The following is an 11,396-nucleotide window of genomic DNA, read 5'->3' on the forward strand; positions in this document are numbered from 1 at the left end:
TAATAAAGCCTGAATTCTGATCGAAGTGGATGTATGTGGGTGTTGATTACAGTTATTTAAACTATGTTGGTTTATATCAGACTTGGCAAAATTCAGGGGGAAATACCCTGGATTTAATCAAACCGGTGATTTAGATGTACTACAAGGATAGTTTTACTCGACAATAAATAAGTAAAGACCATGAAATTCCCTGGTGGTCCAGTGGTTAGGATTCAGCACCTTCACTGCTGGAGCCTGGGTTCCATCCCTGGTCAGGGAACTAAGACCCCAGAAGCGGCACAGCGCAGTCAAAAAAAAAAGTCCAGGGAGAGGAGGAGACTTAAAAACAAAATTTGTATCTGCAATTAGTTTTGGCTGACGCTGGCCAACTTCCTACGCCAACAGAACCACAGTCTCCTTAAAGATAATGACAATAATGAGATTCATAGATAGTATGAGTAGCATATTCTAGACACTGTGCTCAATTTTACATAATTCTCATTTATCTTTGGAAAAATCCAGGGATTTAGGCTCTAGAATTATTTCATTTCACAGAAGAACAAACTGAAGAAGAGAGGTGTGGTAATTTGCTCTAAATCACCCCCAGGATTAGTGAAGTTGTGACCAGAAGCCAAAAGTTGACTCAGATTCTACATCCTTAGCAACTCAGAAGGAGCTGTGACAAGGTCAAGTCTGTTCAAACAGGCAATGGAAGTGGACTCTAATCCATCTCCCTGTTCCCTCATGTGGGGTAACAGTTTGGGCCAACACCTGACCTTGATGGGGCATTCAGTCTGAATCTGCTTCAAAAGGGTTAAATAAGGACAACTCCGGTTCACACAAGTCAGTGTCAGAGTTTGGTACCTAGGAGATGGTGATAGATAAGGTCATGTTCCCCCAAATGCCCCAACCAGAAAGCTCCAGAGAAGCTTAATTCAAAGGAACAGAGAAAGGTTAGTTAGTGAGGGCAAATCAAGATGAGTTACCAAGGGGCAGATGGATGGGAGACAGAGCAAGATTGGAAGGAGTAGATTAAGAGATTATCTGGTTTGCCCAGGGTCAGACTCATGACCTTGACGTTATTACTTAGCCAACATATCAACCAGAAGCCACACCCACTCCTTGGAAGCTGCCTGGACTATAACATAACGAATTCTGAAACTTGGTAGAAAGAGTGCCATGAGCAATTAGCAATGTCTCACAAGTTCATGATAGGAGAACACCAACATTTATACTACATAATTGTCATCCCTAGTATAAACCCTCGGCTTCCTGCAGTTATATTTAAAGTAGTCAAGTCCCTACAAGATTTACCAGAAAGCTGATTGTAATCTCTAAAGAAGTGTTTCTCAAGCATTCTTGTGCTTAAAAATCACATGGGAACCTTATCAATTTGCAGACCCGATAGATCTGGACTGAGGCCCCAGATTCTTCATTTCCTTTTTTTTTGTTTAATATATATATATATATATATATATATAATTTATTTATTTATTTATGGCTGCGTTGGGTCTTCGTTGCTGTGCGCGGGCTTTCTCTAGTTGCGGCGAGCGGGGCTACTCTTTGTTGCGGTGTGCGGGCTTTAGTAGATGTGGCGCACAGGTTTCAGTAGCTGTGGCTCGTCACCAGGGAAGCCCCCCAGATTCTTCATTTCTAAAAGCATCTAGTGCAAGCCAACAGGGCTGGACCACACGCCACAGTCTGAGAGCAAGTGTCTAAAGCTGTAGCTACTTGCCCAGAGACAGTCTCTGCCGATTCCAGCAGTTTTGTTTCCCTTTAACTCAAGTCAAGGGTAGGATCTACAATTCATCTGTGTGAAGAACAATACTAAGAGCAATTTCTCTACCCATCACAGATGCTTCCATCCATATTGTTAAATGAGGTACAAAGTAAAAATCAATTAGTTAAAGGAAATAATAGTTGAGATTCAAATTAGGGATTCTAAGGAGAACATATCTCAAGGTTCAATGGGTCCTTTCTCTTCTCTAACAATGCTGAATAACATTTCTGAAATTAAAATTAAGATAGAAACTTTTTCCTGTTCTTACATTAGTGAGAACTTCCATCATCGTCACCAAATAAAGCACATCTAACGAATGAAGAAGCCCACCAATTTTAGCTACTTAAGTAACTAATTTAATCTGCTGTAAGAGATTCAAAGGGCGCCTACTAAGTATAAAGCATCATGCTAGGTAATATGGAAGGACAGAAGGGAAGTAAGTTATGGTATCTGCACTCCAGGATATTACAACCTAGTCCACAGGAGGAGAGCAAGACTCTCCACTGGAGTCTGAGAAGAAAATACCAGTAGCTCTAATTACATATGAAAGCTGTGAATTTACAGATTATTACTATCTAGTTTAACCTAAACTGAAACCCACAAAATGGGCACGGATTTAAATAAATTCCTGGAAATAAACACCAAATTGAATATACACTAATTAAAACAAATTGTGCACACACTCAAACAAGCATAGCTGACACTTCTACTGGTTCAGGGAGACATACAGAGCCCAGGCAAACCCAATCAGAATCTTTTCCAGTGGTTGCCAATGGACACTGGGAGTAATGAAACTTTTTTTTTTTTTTTTGCTGGAGACACTAAATTGGGACAAAGTGAATTTAGGGCTCTGATAGAATACTTCCCTTCCAGTTGGATGCAACGTGCAGAATGAATTATAACAAATCGAAGCAGTGATGAGCAATGAAAGGGCAGGAAGGGAAAAGGGGGAGAGGGAGAGAGAGAAAAAGAGAGAGAAAGGGAGGAAATGTGTATGTGTGTGTGTGTGTGTGTTTTCACATAATACTGAGTTTATCATTCTTAAGGCCCTGGTTTTTATTTCTGTAAATTCTATGAGAATTTGAGCTAGTTGGAGTTTGTGTATCAGCCAGGATAGTCTAGGTTATGACCTCACCGAGCTTATATCTAGATAGGCAAACATACAATAAACAAAGAAAAAACAAAATCATTTCAGAAAATATGACAAAATGTCAAAAGACTGACATGACAAAATGGCATAACAAATGACACAATTAAAATGACAAAAGAATAAAATAAAAAAAGGAGATGAAAGATGGAGTGACTAGAGACAGTGATGCCAGACAGAGTGAACAACTCTTTTAATACAGTGAAAGAGAGAATGGAAAAGAAAGTGACCTAGGAATCATCAGGGCAAAAGTCCAAGAGAGACCCTGAGAGAAATGACTTACCCCAAATCTCCCAGCAAGCTGGGGACAGGGCAGGGACTGGAATTCAATTTCCTGTCTCCCAATGCAGAGGCTGTATCTTGACCAGTTCAAGGTCATTTAAGGTCAAGGGACTTGGAGTCAGAAGACCTAGACTCCACACATGCTACATGTGTGATTTTAGGCAAGAATAAATTTTTGGGCCCCCACTTCCTCATCTATCAGTAGAAATGACAGATCATCCACAGAACTGTGAGCTGAAATTTGAAAATACAATTTCTGAGCAAGCAAACACTCTGGATATGACATCTTTAAAAAAGAAGAGTTTTGTTCCGTAAAATAACCAAAACATCTCACGATAGAAAAATTTGCAGAGTAAGTAAAAACATTTAGAAATTATCCTGCATCTTGGTCGTTTTCACTCATTTATCCAGTTAATATTTATTAAGCACATGTATCCAGCAGCGTCTAATTTTACCACCATCCATGCAAAGCTGTAGAGGTTACATCATTAGGCAATGTTATATCCTGCTTTATTTTACTTAACCATTTTCCTAGCTTTTCCATAATGTACTTTCTACGGTTCCATAATATTCGAATGTGTTATTAATTGAGCACATATATGACTGCAATTTTTAATACATTTAAAAATGGAATTTTACTTAAACATCTAAATATAAATATTTAGTCTTTATATAAATAAATGGAAATTTTGCTTTTCATTTTTCTCCTGTAAATAATGCTGTAATGAACATTTTGTGGCAATTTTCTTTCTTTTTGACTGTAGGTTTTTCTCCCCTATTGAGTTCCAGGGAATTCCCTGGCAGTCCAGTGTTTAAGACTCCATGCTTCTACTGCAGAGGACTCGGGTTGGATCCCTGGTCGGGGGGCTAAGATCTCCACATACCACATGAGTGGCAAAAAGAAGAAAAAAAAATTCCAGAAGTGGAATTATTAAATAAAAGGGTAGGAATAACTTTAGCCACTTTGCATCGTGGTGTGAAATTACTTTCCAAATAGATCGTGCAAACTGAAGAGGCAGCATGCCCTGTAATGCCACTAACTTTGGAGTCAGTTGGTCCTGCGTTTGTATACCAGCATCCATGCTCTGTGACCTGGAAGAAGTCATTTTACTTTGCTGAATACCTTCCCAATATGTAAATACACAATAAAAGTAAAACAATAATGTGAAGGGATTCATCGTATTTACCTTAGAAAATTGTTAGGATTAAAAATAGAGTTAGGGGACTTCTCTGGTAGTCCAGAGGTTAAGAGTCTGCCTTCCAATGCAGGGGATGAGGGTTCGATCCCTGGTTGGGGAACTAGGATGCCACATGCCGCGGGGCAACTCAGCCCCGCGCACCTCAACTACAGAGCCTGCGTGCCCAAACTACAGAGCCCATGCGCTCTGGAGCCCGCAACTAAGACCCTGATACAGTCAAAATAAACAAATAAATAAAAATTAATTAATTAATTAAAAAAATAAAGAGTTAATTTTTCTTTTTTGGTAATAGTTGATTTCAGAAATATTAATTATTCAATTAAGCTAAGACAAAGAATGGGACTGTGGAGGTAAGAGAGGTGCCTGGAAGAAGCCTCACAGGTAGCAGGTAATGTTATTATGACATTTGGTATATGCATTTGGGTTACACAAATTCAAGCTGCGCTAAAAACTGCGAATAGAGATCAGCATTAAATTAAAAGTTACCTTAAAAAACCAGGATGGGGCTTCCCTGGTGGCGCAGTGGTTGAGAGTCCGCCTGCCGATGCAGGGGACACAGGTTCGAGCCCCGGTCCGGGAAGATCCCACATGTCACGGAGCAACTAAGCTTGTGCGCCACAACTACTGAGCCTGCGCTCTAGAGCCCGTGCACCACAGCTACTGAGCCTGCGTGCCACAACTACTGAAGGCCGCGTGCCTAGAGCCAGTGCTCCTCAACAAGAGAAGCCACTGCAATGAGAAGCCCACGCACCGCGACGAAAAGTAGCCCCCGCTTGCCACAACTAGAGAAAGCCCAGGCGCAGGTATGAAGACCACATGCAGCCAAAAAAATAAAAATAAATAAAATAAAGTAGGTGTTACAACGAAGGAGTTTTAGAAAGTTTCAAGAAGTGACATCAGAAGGACAGACTCGGAGGGTGACTAGAGCCCTTAGCCTGATGAAGGGGTATACTTATCAGCACCCTCTTCTGGAACTTTTTATGTGCTTGGGTTGCCTCCCCGCTGACATCCCTAGGAGACTTGGGAGAGGTGCGTGCGTGTGTGTGTGTGTGTGTGTGTGTGTGTGTGTGTGTGGAGGACTGAGGGAGGGATGGGGCCCTGCGCTGGGGAGTGGCTGCAGCTAAGGATACGCGGAGACAGCCCGGGAAAGTCCTGGGGAAGAAGGTGCTGGGCTCCTGGGCACGCTACTAGCCGTGCTGCTTCAGGTGGTGGTCAAGGTGGCCGTGTACGGGCTGCGGCGAAGCGCCCACCGGCAGTACCCGGTACCCAGTCGGGGCGCCGGGAGGATGGGACTGGCTGCAGCGCTCGTCGCTGTCCACTCGGGCCGGGTGCTGAAGCTGACAAGGCAGGACGCACGCGCACCCGCAGCAGATTGCTCTAGACTTCCGAAGGGTCCGCTTCCTCCCGCCACTGGGAGTGGGCTTCCATAACAGGGAGGGCTGCTGGCGCAACCGCCAGGCCACTTTTTCATCCGGCTTGGCGTCTTCCAGGAGCACCTGCTCAGCTTCCTGGAGAGAAAGGGGCAGCGGTCTGGCTTCCGCCTTCTCTGGGCACCAAGCTGAGGAAGGGTCTGGGAAAACTGACTGCTCCCTGCCTTAGCTTCTCGACCCCCAACACCAACTGACCACAGGAATCTACTGACAACTGATGGACAAGACTGCCGTTTCTCCTTGCCTTGTAATGGCAAAGCTAATTATCAAACCAGGTTTACAACAGGGAGCAAGCAACCCACAAACTGACTCAGTTTCCTCATCTGTAAAATGCAGATAATATTTCATAACATCTAGAAAATGGAATAATATTCCCACTTAATTAAAGTTCTTGTGATCATTTCATGAGACACTGCAGGCAGAAAGGCATTGCACAGTCTGTTGCTCATAGGAGATGCTTAGAAAATGAAAATTATCATCAGCTGCAAACTGAGTTCCAAGAACTAGGGAGAGAAGGGCCCTCATCTTTTTAGAAGCAAGTGCTCAAAACTCAAATATCAGGTGGCTCTGAGAAAAGAAATTTCCTGAGTATTCAGAGAACAATGAGATGAAGATTAAAATGACAGAAGTTTTTTCCAGGGTGTAGATTTAGCCAGAATAAGCAACCAAAATCAGCCCTAGGGTTCCCCTTTGAAGAGTGAACACTCAATTTTAATATTTGTTGTCTTTTAGCATGATATCATTTGGGGGGAAAATGCCAGGGTACTATTTAACCTTATAACAGTATGGCTTTTTCACTAATAAAACCTTATATGGCAGGGACTTCCCTGGTGGTCCAGTGGTTAAGAATCCACCTTCTAATGCAGGGGACGCAGGTTCGATCCCTGGTCTGGGAACTAAGATCCGACATGCCACCGGGCAACTAAGCCTGCACGCAGGAACTACTGAGCCCATGCCCGCAACTAAGACCTGAGGCAGCCAAATAAATAACAAATAAATAAATATTTTTTAAAAACTTATATGGCATGACAAGCCATGATTTTTGTTTTAAATTCTTTGAGTCCCACTGTGTGATAACTCAAATATTTTATTTTGTTTTATTTTATTTCATTTCATTTTTTGGCTGCACTGAGCAGCTTGCAGGATCTTAATTCCCTGACCAGGGACTGAACCCAGGGCCAATGTCAGTGAAAGCACTGAGTCCTAACCACTGGACTGCTAGGGAATTTCCCACTATGTCATTTTAGCAATGAGGAAATTAAGGCTCAAGAGATGAAGTAATTTGTTAAGGCTACAAAGGTTGGAAGTTGCAGAGCCAGAATTAAAATCCTTATCTGGATGACTCCAGGGCCAGTGCTCTTCCTAACAATGCATGCTGCCACTCCCCTCTGGTGGCATGCCACAGATTAAAATTAGTATTAACATGTGGCTATATTATCTAATTAATCTATTAGTACTATTAACATGTACTCTCAGATTTATGTAGATAAGTCCAGAGAGCAGGCTTTCAAGGTCAAACACACAAGGAGATCAAGCAGGAGTAACTTACAACAGATTAATGTTGTTTATAGCTGTAACTGACAGAACTTTCACAGAAATCAAAAACACAACAGACTCCGCACAAATCATTTTGTCCACATAACACAAATATTTATTAAATTTACAACAGATCAGGCCCTAGTCTAGATTTTTAGACATGCAGCCATTACCAAAAACACATGATTGAAAGGGAATACATTAAATTGCTAATAGCTGTTACTGCTGGGTGACAGGATTTTATGTGTGAATTTTACTTTCTTCTTTGTTTTAGTTATTTTGCATGCTTTCTAAAAGCAGCATCTATTAATAGACCCACAGCCATACAAAACAAACTTATGGTTACCAAAGGGAAAAGGAGGGGAGGGATAAATTAGGAGTTTGGGATTAATATACATACACTACTATATGTAAGATAAATAACCAACAAGGACCTACTATATAGCACAGGGAGCTATACTCAATATTTTGTAATAACCTATAAGGGAAAAGAATCTGAAAAAGAATATATATAAAGCTGAAACACTATGCTGTACACCTGAAACTAACACAATGTTGTAAATCAACTATACCTCAATAAAAGATTTTTTAATTAAAAATTAAAAAATAAAATGAGCATCTACTACTTTTTTTTTTTTTTGGCTGCTTTGGGCCTTTGTTGCTGCACGTGGGCTTTCTCTAGTTGTGGTGAGTGGGGGCTACTATTCGTTGCGATGCGCAGGCTTCTCATTGCAGTGGCTTCTCTTGTATGGAGCACAGGCTCTAGGCATGTGGGCTTCAGTAGTTGTGGCAGGCGGGCTCAGTAGTTGTGGCACTCGGGCTCTAGAGTGCAGGTTCAGTAGTTGTAGGGCACAGGCTTAGTTGCTCTGCGGCATGTGGGGTCTTCCCGGACCAGGGCTCAAACTCGCATCCCCTGCACTGGCAGGTGGATTCTTAACCACTGCGCCACCAGGGAAGCCCGTCTATTACTTTTAAATTGAGAAAAAGTTTTATATATGTAAGTGGACTTCAATGGACCAATTTAATTTTGATACTTTGGTGCTTGTCAAACACATGCTACAATTACCCCTACTGACTCACTTGAAAGCTTAATATTTCAGTAACTGAGGTTTCCATTGATTTAAGTTGCAGCTTACTTTGTAGGAAAAACAAAAACTTTTAGCAGAGTGTGTCCACCAATCCAAAGGAAGGGGGTGGGGCAAAGAGAAAGAGAAAAATAGTCCTGTGAAGTAGAAACAAAGTGTTAAGAACTTTTTCATTTGCCAGTAACGTGGATCCGGTACCCAAAAACCAGCCTTCAGCCCAAGTTCCAATGTAGGGAGTGGGTTATGACAGTGGAGACTCAGTCCTGGAAGAGTGGAGCAGAAAGCAACTCACGACAAATTTTGTAGGGAAATTCTGACCAGAAGCAACATACACTTTCCTCCTTTCACTTCTTTTAAATATTTTCCACTAAGTTACTTTTTCCTAGCAATCTGTTCACAACAGAAGAATAAGAGCTCAGTCAAGAGATGTAAGTCAAGAAGTTATGGGGGACTCCTCTGGCAGTCCAGTGGTTAGGACTCCACTCTCTCACTGCTGAGGGCCAAGGTTCAATCCCTGGTTGGGGAACTAAGATCTCACAAGCTGTGCACTGTGGCCAAAGGAAAAAATAAAAAATTACAGAAGGAAAACTTAAAAATTCAAGAGATTCTTTCCCCAAATCCAAAAATTATCAAATAAGAAACTAATCCTATTCACAGGCATCTTCAGAAAAGGACGTTCTTGGCAAACAACATCTCTCCAACTTCACAGAGGGGAAATCCTCTTTTATGCTTAATTTACATTCTTCCTGCTGTCTTTGTAGCCTACTCTTACCCCCCACCCCTACCCCACCCACTGTGGAAGGTTTCTGTTTCCTTTCTGTATTTTAGAGCATTAAGTGTTTTTATCGTTTTAGCGTCTTAAAAGTCTCTTTTTGCTGAGGAAGTATGAGTGTGTGTGTGGTGTGTGGTGTGTGTGTGATGGGGTGAGATCTGTAGTACCAGTAATGTAGATTATGTGAAAGGCTTAAGTTGCTCTCTTTCCAGCAGAAAAATTAAAGCTGATGGTCTGGTTAAGATTGGTGTGTTAGCAATACCTAATGATAGTAAAGATTGTGTTGGAGTTAAATGTCTCTGTACAAATGGCAAGGGCACAAGCAGACATTTCCTGAGCTCTGTGGAGATTTATTCAAGCATGTCTGGCTTGGTTGGACTAGAGCTTTTGGTATTTGTTGGTGATTTTCCATGTTAAGAAACCTCCTTTTCATCTGATGAATGTTATAGGGGTCAAAGGTCAAACAACTCATTAAAATTAACAGCAGCCCTGAATGAATGAATAACCACCAGCAACTAGAGAGGGAAGTTATATCAGGTTGGCAGCTCTCTAAGCAAAAGAGCTGTGTCATTAGGGGATAAAACTTACTTGGCTGAACTGCCCAGAAATAAAAGATTTCTGTGGTGTAGTAGTTGTTAAGTTGGTGGCACAGAAAGAATAATCACTCTTGATATGAGATGCAGTGCAGTAAACTATTAAGGCTCTGAGGTCAGACAGACCTAGGTACCAATCAAGGTTCCTTACTTCCTAGTTAACTATCAAACTCGCCTGAGTTTACTGGGGCAAGTTAACTTCTGCAAGGCTCGTTCTCTCATCTGTAGGTGGGAATTATAATAGTACCTGCACCTCTGGGTTATTGTGAAAATTGAATAAGACACTGTCCATAGGTGCCTTAGCAGATGTCCTTAAGTATCCAATGGATGCCAGTTATTCTTATTCTTCTTTGCTTGTGTCATCCCACTGTGAGCCCATCTTCCCAACTGTAAAGACGATGACCTCCACCCCCGCCCCCACACATACTCTACCCTAGGCATCTGCTGGAGTCTCCAAGGGGACCAAAGTATTAGTCAGGCCCCTGGAGATAATTCTCAGCTCCCCTGTAGCCAGATTCTCAGATCCCAAATCCTGTGTGCTCACCCGCTATGACAAACACTGGAAAGTAGCCTAATGTAAGGGAAAAGAGGAGGAATTAGTCAACCTGAGTTCACCTAAGGGGCTCTACCAATGACTAATGGCCAGGTGAAATGAAGCAAATTTCTTAACTCCTCAGATACTAAGTTTCAGATATCTGTAAACACTGGGTATACTTGTACCAAGCTCAAAGGAGTACTGTCGGAAGTTTAGATGGAATGAGATGTGTGGGTATGTCAAGCACAATGTGTGCGGCACAAAGGAAAGGTTTACTTAGCACCAGTTTGCTTCCTGGCACTGAGTTTTGGGGCAGTCCTATTCTGAGGGCTCCCAATCCAGACCGTGAACCTTTGGGGTACCCCTAAGATAATCCAATAAGTGGAAACCTATGCAGAAGGTAGTCATTTTCTTCCCACAAACATAGTGTGTGTGCTTATTACACAGCAAATAATTGTGCAGTCATAGAGTGGTAGGCTTGGAAGTCTAGGACTAAAGAGGCAGCATGGGCATAAAGATGCTTTGGACATGTGTCAATATATGAGGGCAGGCTGAAAAGATAATGGGGAGGGGATATGTTGATTATTAAATTACCCGAGTGGCACTGATTGTCAGTCCCTTTCTCCCAGCTTCATTTTCCTTCCTAGAGAAAAGAAGGAAATCTGACTAGAGTATTCTTCCCAGATCTTTCAACTCTCAAAATTCTGCCCTTGACCTTTCTTTTCCAAGTCAATGGCATGGGCTTGGGGGAGGGAGCAGAGAGCCTCTTCAGCCCTCTCTTCTCTCCCTCATCCTCCTTTGATATTTATTCCCCTAGATATGAACAGTCCCCCTCTCCCAGGCTTAAAGTTAAAAGGAATTTCAAGGGTCTTCCTTCACCATTCAGAGAATTCCTTAAGAAAGGACTGAGGAAGGGTCCTACAGTATAAACAAGAACAAGTGCACCAGTGGACTTTATTTATTTATATTTTTTTGCGGTACGCAGGCCTCTCACTGCTGTGGCCTCTCCCATTGCAGACCGTTGCAGAGCACAGGCTCCGGACGCACAGGCCCAGCGG

Source organism: Phocoena phocoena, chromosome 20 (assembly GCF_963924675.1).
Source record: "Phocoena phocoena chromosome 20, mPhoPho1.1, whole genome shotgun sequence".
NCBI lineage: Eukaryota > Metazoa > Chordata > Mammalia > Artiodactyla > Phocoenidae > Phocoena > Phocoena phocoena.